The sequence below is a fragment of the Sciurus vulgaris genome (genome assembly GCF_902686455.1).
Source record: "Sciurus vulgaris genome assembly, chromosome: 5".
Taxonomy (NCBI): domain Eukaryota; kingdom Metazoa; phylum Chordata; class Mammalia; order Rodentia; family Sciuridae; genus Sciurus; species Sciurus vulgaris.
The window spans coordinates 18,620,169-18,629,379 of record NC_136465.1 but is presented as its reverse complement, the minus strand read 5'-3'; positions in this window follow the sequence as shown (position 1 = coordinate 18,629,379).

Sequence of the window (9,211 nt, the reverse complement as noted above, 5' to 3'; positions counted from 1 at the left end):
CATTATCTTGAAATAAATGGGATTACAGGAAAGTAACCAGAAAAATTACCTGTATAATGATCCCTTAGTTCTAGAACTACTTTCCTGCTTTGCAAACCATTTGTATCTACATTCTATCTTTATTCTTCAGAAGAACACCATAGATGAGACCCAGATCAGCACACTTGATTTGAAGGAAAAAATAAAATTCAACTACATTTAGTAATTTGCTAATAAGAATTAGCAATAGAACTAGAACCCAGACTTTCTGATGCCTATGTCTATTGTTTTTCCTGCTTTGTGATTCAATGGTCTTTAAAGAGTCAGATGGGAAGATTCATGTGAAGATATAATTAAGGATATGTGATAATATTGTAACTATATGATATTCATATTTTTACCCTCTAGAGATTTCTGTTCAATTCATAATCAGAAAATTATTCTGTATGCCAAACATTGATATTATGGAAGGGAGTATAAAATTTTATCTCATGCTAGCAGCTCAGAAAAAAAAATAGAGAACACTAGGGCATCTGGCCAAAGAAGAGAAATTACTCAGATCATAGACCACCAACTTGGCAACAGGTATTTTGCAGATCACAGAGTAGAAAATCCAAGCCTCACAGTCACTACAATAGGTAATGACTCTGCACTTTATGTGAACCTTGGGTAGTGGTAGAGGTAGAAACCAGACATCTTTTACAGAGTTCAATAATCTTTCTGCTAGAAGTAAATGGTATTTGAGCATAGACAGGTATGGAAGAAGCACAGCTGAGAACACATGAGAATTACCAGAGCTTGGCACCAAAAGAGGATAATAGGTACCAACTGAGGGTAAGAGGTTTCTCTAACTCTTAGAGAAATGGAAATCAGCATATATATATATATATATATATATATATATATATATATATGTAATTACATACATATGTATGTATATTTATATTTATAATATAGTAGTGATTTCTACATATGCACTAATTATGTGTTTGCAGTTGGAGGGAAGGGTTCAGCATAGGATGTGATTTGTAACTGTGATTTGAATGATGTTCCTTTAGTTAGGATTTAACATGCAGATTTTGCATCATGCATCTCTAGGGAGGTTGCTTTACATGGACAAGGCTGGGTGAGAAAAATTGTGACTGGATACACCTGCCTAACTCCTATATTCTCTATGTGTTGGTGTGTTTGTATCTTCATCTTTCTTCTTGTTTTTTTTTTTTTTTTTTTTGTGGTGCTGGGCACTGAACCCAGGGCCTTATGCATGCAAGGCAAGCGCTCTACCAACTGAGCTAGGTCTCTAGGCCCTATCTTCATCCTTCTTTTAGCTCAGTGATGATCTCAGAAAGACTCTGACCATTTGATTTAGAGTTCTCTCCAACCTCAGTCAGTCTCCACCTTCTTATTCAATGGTATTGTCTTCAAGGCACTTATGACTTAAAATTTCCTCGTTCATTTTTTTAGGCTTATCGTCATTTTCCTGCTCTGTGAAAGGATAAATGAATGAGCCATAGCTACAGAGAAGTGCCTGGTGTCCAATGGGAGTGCAAAAAAACATTTGTTGAATAAAATGAATAAATATAATAAATATTATTTTGATGATTAAGTGAGATAATGAAAGTAATCTATCTGGCACAAAGTGGAATTTGCTAAGAAATCTATATTTTTTGTCATTTTCTGACATTCTAATAATTCTTTACATGCAAACTCAACTCCTTAGCCCTCTTTTGCTTCTTCACACTTGCCTGGAAAAAAATTCCAATCCTGCTTGAATTCAACTCCTCACATACTCCTGCTCCACCTACACATCTGAACATGGTTGAAGAAGAACATACCATCTCGCTTCTTGGTCTTTAAATTCTTGATTCGACTAAAGGGAGACCTTTGAGATGCCCAGAAATTCTTTTCTCTTCTACCCTTTCTGATTTATTTCATCTTCTGTGTCCTGAAACCAGTACCAACTCTTCCTCCTCAGTTGATCACCATCTATTGTGAAAAATAAGAGCAAACAGAAGGAGTCCACACATTCCTCTAAGAATTTTCTGTCTGTCTCCATCTGGGCTGGGTTAGCCTTCATGGATGTGGAATCAGTAATCACAAAGGAACCCAAATTCAGAAGGGCTCTGCACTTGGGATTTAATGCTTTGTGGACCCTGTTTTAAAATATAAATCCTCCGTACTTTTTTCTTTGATTTGTGTTTTGTAAGTGAGGCCTAGTAGGCTAAGGGGGCTTTCAGGGGTTTGGAAACATGACTCAGAGGTCCTCCCTTATTGTTCCCCTGCCACCTCCAAATGGGGTTTTGAGCACTCAGTACCTGATCCAGGGCCCCTTCCTCTCCCCCCTCTCCTGTCATGCTTTGTCCCCACGGCTGCTATTGTCTTTCACTGTTTCAGTTTTTTCATTGCTGTAACCAAAAGACCTGGCAAGAACAAGATAGAGGAAGAAAATTTTATTTTGGCTCATGGTGTCAAAAGTCTCAGTCCATAGATGAGCAACTCCATAGTTCTGGGCCCAAGGTCAGGCCTGCACAAAGCATCGTGGTAGTAAGGCATGGCAGAGGAAAGCAGCTCAGGGCATGGCAACAAGGAAGCAGAGAGAGCTCTACTCACCAGGGACAAAACATAAAACCCAAAGGCACACCCCCAGCCAGGTGTCTCCTCTAGCTGCACCTTACCTGCCTACAGTCACTGCCCAGTTAGTCCATACCAGTGGATTAATCCACTAATTAGGTTACACCTCTTTAAAAAATCCCATCATTTAACCTCTGAAAATTCTTGCATTGTCTCACACATGAGCTTTTGGGGGACACGTCATATCTAAACCATTACATCTACCTAGAGATGCAAATTATGTTGGTTCTGCATTCTTCTGTCACTCTCCAAGCCTGGAACATCTGGATACTGGTGCAGTGTGGATCAGGTTTGGGCATGTGCACTATGACATCTTGAGTCAAGACAATACAATGACTGGTCTGGAAGTTGTATGGCTCATTCCTTTAGTAGGTGACTAGGCAGGAGTCTTTAGCCTACTCCTGATCCCAGAACTGAGCATATCATAGGGAGAAGGTTATGAAAATTATTTGGCAAAAAGTGTCTAGAAATGAATTAGAAATCTATATTTGGAGGGTCACCCATGGTGATGGTTTGTTTTATGTGTCAACTTGGCAGGACCAAAGTGTTCAGATATGTGGCAAACATTATTCTGGATGTTTCCGTGAGAACGTTTGATGTGGTTAACATTTAAATTATGGGATTTTAAAAGCAAATGGGCTTCTGTAGTGTGGGTGGGCCTCTCCCAGTCAGTTGAAGGCCTAAATGAAGCAGAAGATCCATCTACTAGGAGTGAGAGGGAATTCCACCAGCAGATGGCATTTGGCATTTGTATCCGTCGGGGTTCTCTAGAGGAGCAGAACCAACAGGATAGCTATGTGTCATCATAAAAGGGAATTTATTAGACTGGCTTACGCAATCAGAAGCTGGATAGTTCCACAATGGCTGGCTGCACTCTGGGGAACCAGTAATTGCTCAGTCCAAGAAGCTGGAGCTTCAGAGCAAGAGGGACTAATGATGTAGCCCCAGTCCAAGACTGAAGGTCTGGAAGCTCCCTGGAGAGTCGCTGGTGAGATTCTACATTGGAAAAGTGAGGGAACTGAACTCCTGTGTCCTTGGGCAATGGTGGCAGGGAGAGATGCACCCACTCAAGAAGAATCTGGCTTCAATCTGCCACCCTTCTTCTTCCAACTTGTGTTCCATCTGGGCCCCCAGTCTACTGAACAGTGCCCCCCACATTCAAGGTGGCTCTACCTTGTCAGCTTGCCACATGCCAGTGGGCTCCTGAGATACCCTCATAAACACACCCAGAAATCTTTTCATCCCAAACGCTTCCTAGATATCTCTCAATCCAATCAAGTTCATAGCCCAGATTAACCATCACAGCACAGAGCTACAACATGGACTCTGTAGGCAACCAACCTGCCACCCTGTAGATTTTACACTTGTCAGCTGTCAGCTTCCATCATCACATGAGCCAATTCCCTAAAGTAAATCTCTTTATATATATATATATATATATATATATATATCACTGCCCTGTGTTGCTGATCCCTGTGCTATAATGTGTGCTGACTGTCCGCACATACAGACAGCCAGAGGGCATGGAGGTGCACCATTACACTCAGCATTCCATGTGCATGGGCTTATGATCCATATCCATGCACTTCTCTGCCCTGTCTATATCACATCCTATCTAAAAATAGGATTTGGTAATCTCCCTCAAGTAACTGGGAATGTGAAATCTTCATTTCTTTGTTTCCTAAGGGAAAGAAGAAATAAGTCAGTTACTATCATACGTAACAAATCACATCCTCTCATGGTCTCTGTTCTGCTGGCATCTCAGTGCTTTCTGAACAGAATAACCCGTTAAATAGATGGGTCTTTCCACTGAAATGGAAACAGTGGGCAGCAGCAAATATTCTCTTGCCAGAATAATATTGATGATTTTGTCTTTAAAAGTAATGTTGGTTTTCCATACATTTCTGCGTGCTCGGAAACCTAAAGCCGTAATTGGAGTGGAGACATTTTATGAGTATTTTATAATGAAGCATTTATTCCAGGAAGTCACATGTCCCAAGTTTTCAGGTCTCAGTTTGTATCTACTCTTCCTTTTATACTGGAGAATAGGGATATAATGAAAGTACATAGAAATCAGACAAGCCAAGCTAAAAGCAGGGCGAATACATGGAAAAGTACAGCAGAACATGAAAGAAGATGAGGCGATGAGCAGGAAGCAATCCAGCAACAGAAAATCCACTGAGGGCAAACATGCACATGGTCTCCTAGAACAAATAAATATTTGATAACAATCAGTTACGAAAGCATCTATCTGGAGGGGGAAAATTCCTACTCCTTTTATCCTGTCCCAGCTCCTGTGTCTGAAGCCTTTCCCTCTTTCTGATTACGTCGCTGCTTCCTTTATGAAGATTTCAAATCATATTCTCCCCGTTGTATAACACTCCTTACATATATTTTTTTTTCTTTTAAGTTGGCTTTATTTTTTGGAACAATTTTAGATTCATAGCAAAATTGAATGCAGGGTACAGTGATTTCCCATATCCCCTTTCCTTATGAGCACAGTCACCCCCACAATCAGCAACACACACCAAAGTGGTACATTTGTTACAGCCATGAGCCCACACTGACACATCAGTGTCCCCCAGACTCCATGGTGTGTGCTAGGGTTCACTCCTGGTGTCCTGCCTCCTATGTAGGTTGACAAATGTATGACATGTACTCATCCTTGTAATGCCATACAGAACAGTCTCACTACCCTGAAAAGGCTCTGTGCTTCTCTTATTTATTCATCCCTTCCCTCTAATCCCTGGCAAGCCTTGATCTCTTTACACTTTCCATAGTTCTAACCTTTCCCAGTGTCATACACTTGGAACCAGAGACTACATACTCTTTTCAGACTGAATTCTTCATTTAGTAACATGCATTTAAATTTTTGCTGTGTCTTTTCAGGGTTCCATAGTTCATTGCCTTCTTAGTACTGAGTAATATTCCATTTGTCTGAAACTACCATAATAACTTTATCTGTTTACCTACTGAATGATAACTAGGTGTATCAGCATGTAGGCTTTTGTGTGAACATTAGTTTTCAACTCCTTTGGTAAGTACCAAGGATTACAATCGCTGGATTATATGGTAAAAAATATGTTTAGTTTTATGAGAAAATGCCACGTGCTATCTTCCAAAGTGGCTGTACCACTTTGCATTCCCACCAGCACGCCTAGGATGCTCTACATTCTTGCCTGCGTTGGATGTTGTCAGTGTTGTGAATGTTGGTCAGGCCAGTGGGTGTGTAGAGGTATCACTGCTTACGTGTTTTTAATTTAATTCCCTGACATTCTGCATTTGCCTCTTAGTCACAAAGTTTAATTTTTCAAGTTTGCCTTCTTTCTCCCTCTCTCTCTTTTTGTCTCTCCATTTGAGACATTTTCCTTCCCCTCTGTTTATAACTCCCCCAGTCTGCAAAATGGAGATGTTCCCTAGCACTTGGAAAAATGTTCCATGGTACTAACACTTGCTATCCATGGCAAATATTACCCCTGACTAAGCATGCAGCGTATCCCATCTGCATGCCCCATGATACAATTGGGGTAACTTTCTAAGTAGTGGAATATGATAAATTTCTCTCTCTTTTTTAAATTTCCTGAAGAGGGTGAATTGGATAGAATCTTATCTCTTAATAATTGCTTTTTAAAATTTTAATATTTTTGTTCTAATTTGTCATATATTATAATAGAATGCATTTTGACACATCACACATAAATGGAGTATAACTTCTCATTCTTCTGGTTGTACATAATGTAGAGTTACACTGGTCATGTAATCATATGTACACATAAGGTAATAATGTCTGATTCATTCTACTATCATTCCTACCCTCATACCCCCTCCGCTCCCTTCACTCACCACTACATAATCCAAAGTACCACTATTCTTCCCTAGCCCTTCTGCCAGTTATTGGGAATGAGCATTCACATATAAGAGAAAACATTTGGCCTTTGTTTCTTTGGGATTGGCTTATTTCGTGTAGCATGATATTCTCTAGCTCCATCCATTTACCTGCAAATGCCAAAATTTCTGTCTTCTTTAAGGCTGAGTAATATTCCATTGTGTTTATGCACCACATTTATTTATCCATTCATCTGTTGAAGGGCACCTAGGTTGGTTGCATAGTTTAGATATTGTGAATCAAGCTTCTATAAACATTAATGTAGCTGTGTCACTGTAGTAAACTGATTTTAAGTTCTTTGGGTATAAATTGAGGAGTGGGATAGTTGGGTCAAATGGTGATTCCACTCCAAGTTGTCTAAGGAATCTCCATACTGCTTTCCAGAATGATTATACCAATTTGTATTCCCACTAGCAATGTACGAGTGTACCTTTTTCCCCCCTGACATCCTCACCAACATTGATTGTCTCTTGTATTCTTGATAATTGCCATTCTGACTGGAGTAAGATGAAATCTCAGTGTAGTTTTGGTTTGCATTTCTCTAATTGCTAAAGATGTTGAACATTTTTTCACATATTTGTTAATTGATTGTATTTCTTCTTCTGTGAAGTGTCTGTTCAGTTCCTTAGCCCATTGATCGATTGAGTTATTTGGGGTGGCTTTTTTTTTTTTTTTTTTTTTTTTTTTTTTTGGTGTTAAATCTTAGAGTTCTTTATAAATCCTGGAGATTAGTGCTCTATCTGAGGTGCATGTAGTAAAGATTTTCTCTCATTTTATAGACTCTCTCCTCACATTATTGATTGTTTCCTTTGCAGAAGTTTTTTTAGTTTGAATTAATCCCATTTTTTGATTCTTGATTTTACTTCTTGTGCTTTAGGAGTCTTGTTAGGGAAGTCAGATCCTAAGCTGACCTGATGAAGATTTGGGCCTACTTTTTCTTCTATTAGACACAGGGCCTCTTTTATAGTACCTAAGTCCTTGATCCACCTTGAGTTGATTTTTGTACAGGGTGAGAGATAGAGGTTTAATTTCATTTTACTACTTATGGATTTCCAGTTTTCCCAGCACCGTTTGTTAAAGAGGTTATATTTTCTCCAATGTATGTTGATGGTGCCTTTGTCTAGTATGAGATAACTGTGTTTATGTGGATTTGTCTCTGTGTCTTCTATTCTGTACCATAGGTCTACATGTATGTTTTGGTGCCAATGCCATGCCATTTTTGTCACTATGGCTTGGTAGTATAATTTAAAGTCTGGTATTTTGATGCTTCCTGCTTCACTCTAAGGATTGCTTTGACTATTCTGGGTCTCATTTTTTCAAATAAATTTCATGATTTATGTCATTGGGATTTTAATAAGAATTGCATTAAATCTGTATAATACTTTTGGTAGTATGGCCATTTTGACAAAGTTAATTCTGCCTATCCAAGAGCATGGGAGATCTTTCCATCTTCTACATTTTGTTTTTAATAATTGCTTTCTTTTTAAAATAAGGAGTAACAACTTGTCGGTGTTGATCTTTTAAAATATAAATGTCTATAAGAGATAGAGCTTGTGTTTTCAGCTAATTTAAAACAGCAATTTAGAGTTCTCTTTAGTTACTTATGTAATGCCTGTTCAGTCATGAAAATGAAAGAATAGTGTATGATTGTGAGTGTGTGTGTGTGAACCATAACCTCATCATGTATATGAGCCCTATTGGCCTATATACTGCTGCTTTGTTTTGCATATATACTTAGAAGACATTACAGTCTGTATCTTGCTTGTGGTTTATTTTAAAATCTTATGTTATCATTAAAATATTCTTTTATTGTCTATATCATTTCATCGTATTGATAATATATTAAGTTTAACACTTCCTTGTTGATGGACATTTTGATCTTTGTGCTTTTAAAACTGTAGATAGCCTTCCATAAATGTTCTACAGCTAATTTTGTGCACATTCCTGATTATTTTTCCTCTAGAAATTTCCATAGAGTCAAATTTATGGATCAAAAACAATGAACCTTTTTAAGGCTTTGAAAGTCTCTTGCCCTCAAAAGGCTTTATGGATCTGCAGTCCTTTGAGAAGTGCACAAGAGTTATCAGACAACATTTACACCATCACTGTTACATATTGAGCATTAGAAGTGCTGGACTCAGGAAAGATACCAACGTATGGAAGAAAAGAAAATTGGGTTGTGGGCAGTGGTAGGGGCAGAAAGAGGACATGCAAATGATCTTTCTCTTGTAGAGAACACAATCTCCATGGGCTATTTACAAATGTATTGTTATTGAAATCTCAAAAAAATCCTTTCTCCTAACACTCCCATCTTGTAACATCATAATAACCAGGATACAATTATCCTGGAAGCAAGAACATGAGCACTCACTCTTAAATTTTACTTCTAATAGAACAAATTCTGAGAGTTTCCATAATCCCTTTCTCTAAAGTATTCTATCAGTAATGAAGCTATTTAGCTAAGATGGTGGTTAAGAGTCCATTTAGCTTTTGGCCAAAAATGATTTACTGTTGGAATTCAGTGGAGATTCTGCTATAACAGAATCCTGTCCTTACTGTGGGAAAAATTGGGCGATTATCACTTTGAGGTGATTTATATAGAAAGCTACCGAGAGCTGGTTCCTGCTAGCTTTGCAATAGTATAGTTGTCACAAGCCCAAAATGTTTCTTTCATCTACCTGGAATTTTCTTTGTTTATTTGCTTTCTTCCTGTGG